Below are 13,484 nucleotides of genomic sequence, written 5' to 3'. Positions count from 1 at the left end.
CTCTCTCTCCTCTCCGCGTACCCTCTCTACGCTCGCTGCCCTCGGAAAAATATATATAAATGCAGTGGAGCGCGCGCATCTCTCCGTGACTGCTTGCCGCAGCGCACTCATCGGTGCACCCAATGCATTCGCATTTCCGCACGATCCCCTTCCGGGAGGTGGGGGGAGTTTTTTTTAGAAATTCTGTGGCGTGCGGCGGAATACTATTATCTTGCCAATCCGTAATAATTTATGACGTCTTGGTAAGACACCATGCTGTCTTTTTTCAATATAACAAGGTTTGGTGAAGGGAGATGGAGATCTGCCTGGTGGATTAAATACCGGGTGGCGTCGTGGGCCCTCTCGTTTTATGTCATACGTAAATGTGCTGGGGCCGCGCTATTTGAATTTCCGTATCTTCATTCGCGTTGGCAAATATGCTCGAGTGTGTAGGCAAAAACCTACCTCTTGCTAAATTTCAGACTGCCTATTCAGAGTCGCTAATGATTATTTGCGCTGGTGTTGCATATGGCCATACTGATGGCCACCTCTTCACCTTTCTTTTGTCGCGTCATGGCAAGCGATCCGGCCGTGAGTAATTGTGCCTGACGAGCTACAGCAAACGCCACGAGCTTGCAATGTTCAGCTGCGTCGAGGTAAACCGCGCCGTCTTATTGTTCAAATGATCTTTCTAGCGCACGCGTGCTCATTTTTTCTCACGTTGTCAAAAAGTGTAACGCGTCTCCAAGAACTACGCCGGGCACCCCCCGACAACAGGGCGATGCCAAAGTGTGTTTGGCATCAATGGGAGCTTAGGAGACAACTACCTTGCAAAGATATTTGAAAATTTCTTTGTTGCATTTATTACAACTGATTCATTACGCGTTTCTCACTCCCTTTTCCGTCCCTTGCACACAGGGATTTTTAGCCTCCTCTCTCAAATAAAGTCATTTATTCAAATTCCTGTTTTTTATAAACCAGTATCTGATGATATCATTGTCTCTAATAACCTGTGATTTGATACGCTTTTATATTGCGAGTCTGTTCCATGCACTAGTGATGGTTTCTCTTGCTGAATTACCATATTTACACTGTGAAGTGATCAGGCTCATTTGACAACTATGTAGAAACCTAAGTGCCCTTTCAATTTTCAATCAGCCGGCTTTTCATGCCTCGAAAACATGCAAACCGAATTCCAAGTCGCAACACGTAGCCGTTATTGCTCCCTGGCCACTATAGGTCTCGAATGGGCCTCTGAAAAAGCGAACTTTTAGCCGTATTTGGCCCCAACCTCCTCCGCAGTAGATACTTCAAACGCGTCTGCTCGCTGGTAAGGCTATAACCGTTAGTTTTCAACCCATACCATTACTCTAAATCCCAATCGGACACAAAAGCAGCTTGTCAATATGGCTACAACAACTTAAAGCTAAATTGAAAACAATTCAACATGCAATACCTGGCCTCTCCAACAAATTTGGTGAAGCATGCAAGAAGGCAACCAAAACTTTAGCACACATTGTCGCATGGGTACCATACCTTCTGCAGCCCAATGCTACGTACTTAACCAAACGCACATAGCAACACTTCAAAATGTGAATAGAGCCACACTTCGCACCATCACTGGGCTTCCAAAACATACTCGTCTTGAAAACCTGCAAGCTGATATCTTCTAGACTTACAAAGTATCATTCAAAAGCAAGTAAATCAATACCTTCATAAACCCTCATTAACTCATTAAGGTGGTTCCGTCATCGCCTGGGACAATCTCAATACACTACAACCCCCGACATCCCAGCGCCTCTGGCTCCCAGGAGCCACCTTTCTGACGCAGATTCTACGGCTACCGGTCCCTTCCTGAGTAACACCCGCCCTGTCCGCGCTGTGTGCATCAACGCCCTCCGGAACACTAAACGTTCCCACGAAATAGATATTTATACCGACGGAAGCATAGCCTCTCCACTAGTCGGCACCGCATGCGCATCACCTGAACTCCCCTCCATCCAAGGCAAAGAAACCCTTAATATTCCATGTGCTACCATCCCGGAAGCGGAACTCTGTACCATCACTCAAGCCATAGACTTCCTCACGTTCGACTTTCTCTTCCCAAATACGCATCTTGACTGACTCATCCGAAGCCCTATACGGTCTACAAAGTCGCACGTTGACCAATATTATTGCCAAAAAATCCTTCATCAGATCTCCATCCTAAAATCTAGCGGCATTCATCTTCGCATCGAATGGTCGCCTGAGCACGAGGAGTCATCACCGGGGGACCAGGCATCTCACTCGGCTGCACGGTAGTGTATAACCTCTAGGCCTTCACTACTATCCGACTTGGTGGATCCTCCACCCGAGTTATTACCGCCAACCATACAGCTTTTACGGTACAAAAAGGAAAAAAAAGACCGCCTCAAGGTCCTCACCCAAACCGGCTTTTTATAAGCTCTGCCCCCGCTCTCAAGATCTCCTGTATTTTTTATAAACAAATTTTTCGTAAATGCTAGCCTAACCTCCGAGACATTCCGTAAATTGGTACACTCCACCTTGCCCCAATCTTCCTTATGCGCCTCCCTCACACCCGCCAACTCCCAGCTCCCAATTTGGCACTGTCCGAAATTTGCGCGCAACAGAACACTCGGCCCTCCTCCAAATGCCTCCTTCTGATACATCGACCCTCATACACTGGAGCCCCCACACTGAATTTAATTGCCCACTAATCCCTAGAAATCGCTCTAGCGGGAGCAGTGTACAACCGTGACTCTGCTCTCCTCATCACACGCGGCCTCTCCCGCTTTCTCAAGGAGCCCACCAGTTTCCGTTTGAACTGTCCGTTTTCAAGATGTCCTAAGCCACAAACTTTTCGCCCCTTTTCAAGGCGTTTTCCTGCTTCAATAAAGAACATCGCTCTCTCTATCTCCTTTTTTTTGGAGTTAAAATGGCTTTTGGTGTATCCGTAAGTCCCTTGACTTCTCTGTACGCCCATGGTTTGTTACTTAACATGACTGTTGCTAAAATGGGGATTTTTAAGAACTCGTTTGATTCTGAAATTTTGCCATCCCGGGTTTTAATACAGCATCATCTTGACACTTTCAGTTGGTTTCCAAATACAATGTTTGGACATGCTCCTGGTGGACATCACTGAATGACTGAGAGGAAATGTTAAATTTTGCATTGAATCGAATCATTTGTGTATCAGAAGGGCAGTCTTCCTTTATGCCCGCGAAAAGTTACAACGGCTCAAATTTTCCTAACCGGCGTTAAAAGCTGGTTTAGGGCTAAACCAGGATTTGTATCGCTGTACTTATCGCGGGAAATTGGGTTGAAAATAGCTATTTGGAGCTATACGCCCAGTTCGTGCATTAAAGAACGAGTAACAAATTGTATACTTAGTGCCTCTAGCTCCCAACTTTGTTAATGATTTTGTCTTGTGCCACCTATAAAGCGCTGGGTATCCAAGCAGCTGATTTATTTAATACAAAGTAATGCTCTTTGACTTGGACATCAGATGAAATGGAAGTGATAGCCGGACTATCCATGGTATACAAAACGAATGCAGTGTACACGTGTATTTTGGCACCTTGGCGTTTTTGCCAACGGAGATGAAACCGTTGGCGGGTAGAGGTATAGAGCTTTGCTGTAAAAGTCTCTTGTGGTTGAATCACGACGCTCTCTATAGCGCGAGTCATAAACGAGTCCACCGGTGTTTTTTTAATATGTGTTACGTTTTTGCGCGAGGCGTAAACAAGTTTCGGTGTGTTAGTACCGTGACTACATTAGACAGCGATTACGACGATGACCACAGGAGATGCGAACAGCCCCAGCCCGTAAGAGATTTCGGCCCTAATATACAATTATTTATTAAAGACGCAGTGGAAGCAAATGGCCAATGTATTAAACTCTGAGCGTTCTACATAAGGTTGTTGCACTCGGACATTCACTGCTGACATTGCTGACAACTGAATTATGCCAACAATTGTTTTCTAGAAATAGGAAACGGCGTCGCGCCACACGCCCTGTCATCCCACCATGCGTTACAGACCTCGTCAGTTGACTCACTTGTGATGAGGCGGCCTTGCTGCATAGACTTATCTTTAGAGTGGCCCTCTCTACCTGCAGTAACCCGGTGGTGGCCACCACAATACCCTGCCCCGTCCACCGACCACCTCACATTTGTTACGGCTCCTGCCAAAGACGCTGACACGTATAACCTAGTGTGCACGGACCCTTCCCAGAACGCAGCGAGGTTTCTACACCAATGCGGCACGGGCCTCCATCCTGGCAGACACCCGACATAGAGTGGGGGCTTTAGGGCCCCCGCACCCTCTCTACCTGCCTTTCTCCTGGAGACAGGAGGGAACTTGTACCTTAACTGCTGCGTAGAGGGACCATGATGAAAAACTACAAGTTTGTTTTAGTCCAAAGATTGTCTTTTATAAGATCTAAAGCACTTGTGCGGGAAGAAACAATGCTTTATTTACGCAGAAAGAATAAACAATTTAAAGCAATATTTTAATTCGTGACGTCAGCAGTGATGTCTTCAGGGAACGTACCTAACACGAAAGTTACTATATTGCCTACAGTTGCAGCGAATGGCGAAACAGCCTTTTGTGTTATGTTGTTTACTGTTCGCTTTCGCGGATGCCGGGGCCATGCCACTGCAAGACAGGTCTCCGTACTTACTGTTTTTTTTTTACCTATTTGGTGTCTTGCTTCCTTTTGTTGCGGTTGATAGTAGTCTTTCGTGGAAGATTGGTGCGCTCGACAAACAGGATCACGTACAGCGGTGAACTCGCTTAGGGTGAACGCGAGCGCATGGCCGCCGGTACTATCAGAGCAGCCTACCATGGGATGCGGAAAGAAAGAGGGATGCGCTGTGCGTGTAGAGAGAGGCTATGGTTTAAGCGGGTGCATCGCGTTATAGGAGAGTCTGAGCGTCGTCTGCTAACTTCACCTTGCTTGTAGCGGTGGAGCTATCGGCCGCTGTGTAAATGACTGGAAAATGCAAACCGCAAGAAACACATTTCTGAATGAGCGGTTCTTCGTTCGTTAGCTTGAATGTAATGCAACCGGATCGAGATCGACGCATCGCAACTCGCCAGCTTGCCTCAAGCAGACGCTATAAAAAACGGTGCTCATTTGGCAGCTCTTTATTTTTTGTAAGTGATTGCCACTGAAACGGAAGGAACACATGTGCACAATGTTTATCAGAAATAAATTTACAGCTTGAAAGAAGCTCGGGAACTACAACCTCGATTCAATTTAAAGCGAAAATGCACCTTTGTGGTTTTGATTATGCATTCTCATTCAAGGATCATGATGATGATGGTAGGGTTTTTAAGGCGCAAGGCCGACTAAGGGCAAAGAGCGACAGAGAAGAAGTTATTTAATGATTACTCCAATTGTCCTGTGAGGGCTCAAGAAGCCCAAGTGCTTGATATAATAGAAAAGCGCCGCTGCTCACGTAAGGAAGCGTTCGGCATTTTTAAAGAAAGGGCGCATGGCTACGCTGGAATAGCCGCCAAACAAACTTCATCGCTGACCGAGCCCGCTGTGTTGAACGCCATCGGTGCGGCAGTTGAAAAAGCGGTGTCCAAGGTTCAACAGCCTTCGCTAGCTGATCCAGCTTTTGCTTCGCTTATAGCAGCGGCTGTAGAGAAAGTGGTGTCCTCAGTGGTGTCTCAGTTAACAGCTAGCATCACGGAGTGTGTGTCCCGGACAGTAGTGGCTCAGATGGCGCCATTCCTGCCGCTGGCTCCGGCCACTTACAACTCTCCTCCAAATAGCATTCCACAGGTGTCCTCTATTGCGGACATTTCGTTACCGCCAGCAGAGTGTTCTGCCCCCAGCTCCGCTATCGAAGTACCGGTTGTCACGCCTCCAAGAGATGAACCCGCGCAGCTTCCTTGTTCAGATGCAGGCTCCTCGTCTTATCCCAAAACTGGCTCGGAGTGCTTACCTCCGGCTTCCCCCACTTCAGATTCGGACATGGAATTTCAAAGTTGGCCTCTGGGTTCAATCTCTCACTCCAGTAAACGATCGGGCTCCCCAGGTACTGGGTCCCTAGATACTCAACCGAAACCAAAGAACAAGAAAAATAAACCGCGAACAGTGATCAAAGAAAGCATATTAGACGCTGCAGTTGCAGCGGCTGGTCTCCCCGAGTCATCGTTACCACGCCTATTCAAATCGATCACCGGTGATCGATGATTTATATTGCTTATTTCGACATGTTGTAGTCGTTTCTCGTACACCTAATGCAGCCAGTGATTAGTCTAGGCATTGCCCTTTTAGAATCAGTTTAAATTTTCCCGCTCCGGCGATATTGAGATTTTTGGCGGCGTTTTTTGCGAGCTGAGGTGCGCGTGTTTTTGACGAAGGGGGCGTGGCTGCTGCACTTGAGAAAAAAGGATGCAGGTCGTGGTTAGGCTGCATTACCATAATATTTTTTTTGTCAAAAGGCTCCTGGCAAGTCAAATACCAAATAATGGGGTCAGCTTTGTAATCCGATAGCGTTGAGAGGTGATAATTACTTCAAAATGGCCCCAGCTATTCACTAATGATCTTTGGTTCGGACAAAGGGCAGCTTTATTCTCCCAAAGCTTATTTCTGATGGTCCCCCGCATGTCTAGCAAGTGTGCCTGACATTTTCAACCAGTTTCCAGCAGTTGCGGTTTCGTTTTCGCATTGCGAAATTCATATTTGGCGCTACTACACAGTTACCCAACTACAAGCTCATTTGCCATGGCGCCTCCGTTGCCCGCTACTGCTCCTCAAAACAAGCATGCCGCTCGCGCTTCCACTTTATCTACGCCTTGCTTCTGCGATAAGAGCTTCCGCTGAAAGTCAAACGATAACACCAAGTCGTCGGGTATCAGTTCAGACGAGGAGAACGCTTCCAATTGGCCTTGAACACCGCCAGCTGTTCACCGGCCAGTTTCGGTTTCATACGAGGGTATTTCCGGAAGTCTAGTATCGCTTCTTAGTAGTACTGTTTATTCTGACAAAGTCTCCAACAGCCTTGCATTTGTTTCTTTTCAAAATTGTTAGGTGGCGCTGCAATGTAGTAGGCTCGTAGTGCTGAACTCGCTTCACAGCCCGACGGCGGCTTGGTGAAAGCTTGCTGGGCATGATTCTCGCTCATCGTACCTTATTCCTGCAAGCAGGGCTACCATAGTGAGTCAGAACATGATAATAAAACGCAAATGAAAGGTCTGACTGATGAGCGATCATCAGAACGTCAACAAGCATCTACCAAAGAGTTTGGTTCTCAACTCCAAGCGGATTTTTTCACATCGCTTGCTTGCCTTCAATATTGTGCCGGTCATAATCATTGACAAGGTGTTATACATCACGTGGAGGCTAATTTGGGCCTTTAATAATGTCAAACCACCAGATTTCTTCTAGAGAACTATCCAAAATAGCAAAACTTGAAATAGAGGTTGGGCTTCACCACATGGCATGGGCACCACGTGGGCTAACATTTTTTTTTATATCTGACAAATTGTACTGCGCAACTCAATTTTTTTTCTAGGACGGGTTTTTGGAATGTCTACCTACAAAATGTATATTCTAAATTTTTTCTACTACACGTGGTGTATTATACACAACTTACTTTTTTCTTTTTTTTTTCGACGCGCGGACGAAAATTTCGAATTCCATAATTTTTTTCGGAATCATTATTTAGGAAAACATTAATAAAACTGGTGTCGTTGGAAAGCGCGTGGAATAATCTGCATTGTGTGTCACTGCAATGTGTGCCTAACCAATATGTATAGCACAAAAAAATGTTTTGTTAGACCCTTCAAAATTGGTCAATTTCCCGCGGTAACGAAAGAGTTAAAGTACTCCAATGGAACTGCAGATCTGTTACAGCCGGATTCGCGGACTTGCTTTGTCTGAGCTCCCAGTTCAATCCAGATCTAATTTTGCTTCAGGAAACCTGGCTCAATAGCAACCAAAGCTTTAGCTTATGTAATTACCACACGTTCAGACTAGACAGACTTTCACGAGGGGGAGGCCTTTTGATTCTAGTTTCAACAAAATTCGCTCGTAAGACCAAAGTATCCTTCCAGCTTCGAAGATCAGATTGTGAAATTTTGGTATTGGAGATCAGACTCCCTGGCTGTCTTCCTTTCTCTTTGGCGAACGTTTACTTTCCACTTGGGGTTATTGATTCGGAACCCCTAGATCTCGCTCTTGCTGCGGCTGTACCTCCCGTCGTTGTTGCGGGAGACTTTAATTCCCATCATATTTCTTGGGGCTACCGAACGGATTCCTGCGGTCTTCGCTTGTTAGATTGGATTACGGACAACAATTTGGCATGTATAAATTCAGGTTCTCCTACTTACATACAGGGAATAACTCGATCTGTTTTAGATTTAACTATTTGTTCTAGGGGTGTTAAAGTTTCTTCATGGTCTACTGTTGACAGCGGGACTAGCAGTGACCACATTCCAATATTGTTTGAGATTCAGTGCCCTGTTCGCTCTCTCGTCCGGCGAAGTTGCACTTTTGTAGATTATAAGAAATTCCAAATCTCTCTGAAGGAGGCCGTATCTTCTCTGCCTGGAGAAGACACAACTGAACGGGCGACGGGTCTTTGTGCTGCCCTAACCACTTCGGCGCAGTCCTCGTTATTTGAAGTACGGTCTAAGCGAGCTGTGTCACCTAGCCCCTGGTGGAATGAAGAATGTACACGCAACTTTAGACGCAGGAAGGCAGCCTGGAAGAAGCTTTGCTATAACCATTGCCCGCTGAACTGGAGCAATTATAAGTATCATTCCGCGATGTTCAAACGAGCAGTTTCTAATGCCAAACAGGCCTATGACTGTCACCGCTGCTCAATTCTTTCTGAACCCACTACTAATAAGCGGGCCCTTTTTCGATTTCTTCGGTCTAGGAAAGCGGTTCCCCTATCTGATAATTTAGACTCTATAGTGTTATCTTCCAATGAAATCTCCGAGTCTCTAGAGTTGATTGCTAGGGGTCTGCAAATTCGTTTTTCGTCTGCTCTAGCTACCTCGCCTCCTCCACCTATAGTGGTAGAGGACTTCACAGAAATTACGCATGCAGAGCTTTTTGATGCTATGTCAAAAATGCCAGCAGCGGCCCCTGGTCCGGATCACATTACTACTGAAATGTTAAAACTACTATACGATCATGCACCGGATGACATGCTGAGTATGATTAATTATTCTTTCAGGAATGCATGGATTCCCGATGTGTGGCGGATAGCTAAAATACTTCCTATACCGAAGACTGTTGGTCAGGGCCTCGCTATTGATAATATCAGGCCTATCTCTCTGACTTCGAATGTAGTAAAACTAATTGAGCGGATTTTACTTCACCGAATTATGGAATTTTTGTCTGAGTATAATATCCTCAGCCCAAGTCAAATTGGATTTCGCGCAGGTTGTTCTATTTGGAGTGCCCACATCGACCTTGAAAGTCGTATAAAACTTGCCCGTCGATATAAACAGGTTGCGGCTCTAGTGACCTTGGATATAGCAAAAGCATACGACAGCGTGGAGTACCCTGTGTTAATGTCTCGCTTGCAGAAATTAAATTTCCCTAGATACATTATAGCATGGCTGCGTGAATTCCTAAAGGACAGGCAGTTCTGGTGTGTGAGGGGTAACATTTGTTCCTCTCGGCACTCACAGAAAAGAGGTGTACCACAGGGAGCTGTCCTTTCGCCGGTTCTTTTTAATATCCGGTTAAGCTCGGTCCCTGTGGTTTCGGGTGTTTAGACTTATGTTTATGCCGACGATATCGCGTTTTTCGCGTCAGCTTCTGACATACACGAACTGTATGTATTAATGCAGTCATATCTGAATTCTTTAGATTCCTGGTTAGATAGCATCTCTCTCACAATAAATGCCAGCAAATGCTCTGTGCTAGCTTTTCAGTCCACTTTTTCCTTTAATATCACTCTCTGTTACCGTCAGCACATCATACCCCAGGTTGATTCTTTAAAATACCTTGGGGTAGTATACACCAGCCAACTTGACTGGAGTCCACATATAGAGCGTATAGCTACTAAAGGAGCACGTGCTGTTGGCATGTTGAGGCGCCTCAGCCATAGAAAAAGGGGAATGCGCCGTGAATCTCTTCTGATGATATACCGTATGTACGTGCGGCCTATTTTAGAGTTCGGGTGTGTTCTATTCTCGGGTGCTGCTACGTATAAGCTCCATCGCCTAGTTCTCCTGGAACGCCAGGCTCTTCGCTCCTGTTTAGGGCTACCTAAAAATGCATCTAATGCGTTACTTTATTTGAAAGCCCGAGTTCCTCCTCTGATACACCGATTTAGAATACTCACTGTGGATACTTTCCTGAGAGCCTATGGCGCGGGGGTTAACAGGGCACAATTTATCTTTGTAGATGAACCAGCTGTGTTTTTGGCGGCCCAGTGGCCCAGGTCCTATCGACCGCAAGTTACTCTAGCACAAAGCTTGGTGTCTCCATTAGGGGTTGCGCTCAATAACGTACTTCCATCTCTTGATAGGGGTCATACGATAACGGTCAACTTCCGGAACATCTTTCCCCAAAATGCTAAAATGCTACCTGCCAGACTGCTCAATAGTATCCTACAAGATCATTTGGCCTCAATTCAGCAAGGTACTATCATATATACAGATGCTTCTCAACGAGATGAAAAATCCGGAATAGGTATAGTTTCCCCTTCCTTAAATTGGTACTTTTCGGTTCGTCTGGTGGATTTTATCCCTATATTCTATGCGGAATTCTTGGCAATTGTCTTGGCAATACGAAAGCTTGACATATCGGTGTCGTCTCCACTTATAATTACAGATTCCCTATCCGTAGGTTTAGCCCTTTCTTCTCCGAAAGACTCACCTCTTCTACGGACGTTTCGATCCCTTCTACCACTTCATATTACTGAAATTGACCTTCTTTGGGTCCCTGGTCATGCGGGAATTACCTTTAATGAAACCGCAGATTCACTGGCAAGGGTAGCACTTTCCGGGCCTGTTGTCGATGTCATTGAGACAACGCCTTTATTAGCCGCTGTAAGATTCCGTAGATTGTTGAAGCTGCAAGGGCAGCACGAATCAGTCTTATTGTCAATGCGAGATTTTTCTCATCTAAAATTCTCCTGGAATCCGAATTGGTGCCCCTCACGCGACCTGGAGGCGATTGTAACGAGCCTTCGATGTCGTGTGCCCCAGTTGAACAGATACCTCCACAGGTCTCGTCTGGCGCAGACTGCCATGTGCAGTTACTGTAATGAAGAAGAGTCTGTCGACCATTTCCTTTTGTCATGTCGGCGATTTTCAAGCCTCAGACGTCAGCTCCTTGAAGTGCCGCTTCATCGCCTGGGGTTGGTATTATCAGTGCCGGCTCTTTTATCATTTGGGGCTACAGAAACGGGATATTGCCGCCGGGATGTTTGTTCTGCTCTTCTGCGCTTCATTGAAAATTGCAAAAGATTTACAACCTAATTCGTATCTTGTTCTGGATCCTCACCTGAGCCCTCCAAAAGCATCCATTTCTAATTTTTTTTATTCTCCTCCTCTCCCTCCTTCTTCTTCTTCCTCTTCTTATTTTTCTTTATTTAATAATTTATTTACTTATTTCCTTTTTTTTTGTTTCAATATTAACCAAATTCCAAACTCAATTCCTCCAACACAAGAAAAAGAAAAGCTTCCAAATTTTTATAATTTTCTTTGAATCATTCTAATTTTCTAATTTCCTTTGAATCTCATTCGAATTAACGACTGATGTTTGGCCGATCCCCTGATTGGGTATGCGCCAATATTCAAAGGAACAACAACAACAACAACCTGATGAGACTGTAATCATCAAAGGATCAAGGATTCAAGGTTCAAAGCAAAACACCATTGGGAGACAATGGGCTACATAGCAGGAAACGAGCGGACGCTCCGATGACGTGATGCGCGCGCTGAAAGCAAATTCTGGCTCTACACGTACAGCGCATGCGTGATGCTTCGCGCAGCCCATGGTGGGCTGCTCTTATAGTACGGGAGACCACGCCCTCCCGTGTTCACCCTAAGCGAGCTCACCACTGTATACGTAGCGATATCACCTATTCCAGTTGGACAGTGTCGTGGCAGGCAAGCGCAATATGTCGGACGGCTGTAAAGCTTCGGCCGGGATTGTGCGCACGGTGCGCGTTTGTGCCTGTATGTTAACGTGTTCGTTCGTAACTGCCGTTGTTTACCGCACTGCTGTTACAAAAAAAAATGTGCACCAACATATGGGGCAAGTACCTCGTTCTGCGAGCTTATAATTCCTGTTTATTTGCGTTGGGTCTTGGCCACCTCAGCCCAGCGCAACAATCCGATTATAATAAGTTCTCAGTTAAGTACGGAATAGTAGCCTGGGTATCGCGTGCCTACTCTCAGTTCTCCTCATTATGTAGCCTAGTTTAGCGACGTTTGTGTTAGCACTAGTGTTAGTGTTAGTGTCGGATATTTCGAATGAACCAAGGTTACATTGTGTCTTCATGGCCCGTTTAAGGTATGCCAAAGGGTATACAACCGCAATTTTTCTGCACTACTTTTTTATATTCTGTAGTACACCTCGAAGCCAACAAATACGCACAGGTTCTTTTCCAGAAGCCAAACCGGCTAAGAGACGCGACGTGTTCAGACTTGCGAGCGTATACACTGGTATTTCGTTGATAAGATGCGGGATATTGCGTTTCTTTACTTAATACGTTTTTTTTAAGACGATAGTCTTTCTTGGGCTACTTAAACCCAGAAATTTTGGTCTATCTGTATGTCTGTTTGCCTGTATGTCTGTTTGTATGTCCGTCTGTCTGTCTGTGACTTGATTCAGCCACCCGACCGAAGTAAAATTGATATTGCGCAATAGTCGTATATACTCACAGCCACATGTAGACGTCTAAGCCCGGTTTATATGTTCATACTTGTCCACTTTGTTGAACAAGAACAAGACATCACGCAAATATAAGACAAATATAAGACATAAATATAAGACAACAACAAGACGAAACGTCTTGTTGTTTTAAAGTTTTTAAGTTTATTTTGGTCGGTGTCTCCATTTCTACTCCAACATGTTTCCTGACCAGACGGGTTTCCGTCAAACCCTCGACTTCAAATATAAGACAGGAAATTAGTACACAAGGGATATATACACTGTTCCTTTATAAAAAATTCATGGATGCTTGGTTTTTCGATAGCAAATGATATTCTACATCTACTGCAGAAAACCGCCGCCTCCTGGCGGCATGTAAAAAATCACGCGGCAACAGCAACGAAAGGTTCCACTAGCTAGGTTCCACGTTCCGCTTGGAACGCACGTGGAGCACAGCCACGCGGCTCTATAAACCTAGTCGGCCGCCTCCATTGACGCGCGTCTCCGCCGTACTGCAGCGCTGGCATCGAGGAACCCGGCCTCTAGCAGTGGAACGCGGTAAATTCAAATCGCCTTGTGCAAAGCTTTAGTGTGTTTACCTTGGAATGAGCGCGATGGTAGAGGAACAGCATGAGAGGCGAACG

This window comes from Haemaphysalis longicornis, unplaced genomic scaffold, assembly GCF_048455015.1.
Source record: "Haemaphysalis longicornis isolate Haplotype H1 unplaced genomic scaffold, Haemaphysalis longicornis Haplotype H1 scaffold_5, whole genome shotgun sequence".
Lineage (NCBI taxonomy): Eukaryota > Metazoa > Arthropoda > Arachnida > Ixodida > Ixodidae > Haemaphysalis > Haemaphysalis longicornis.
This window is presented reverse-complemented; position numbering follows the sequence as displayed.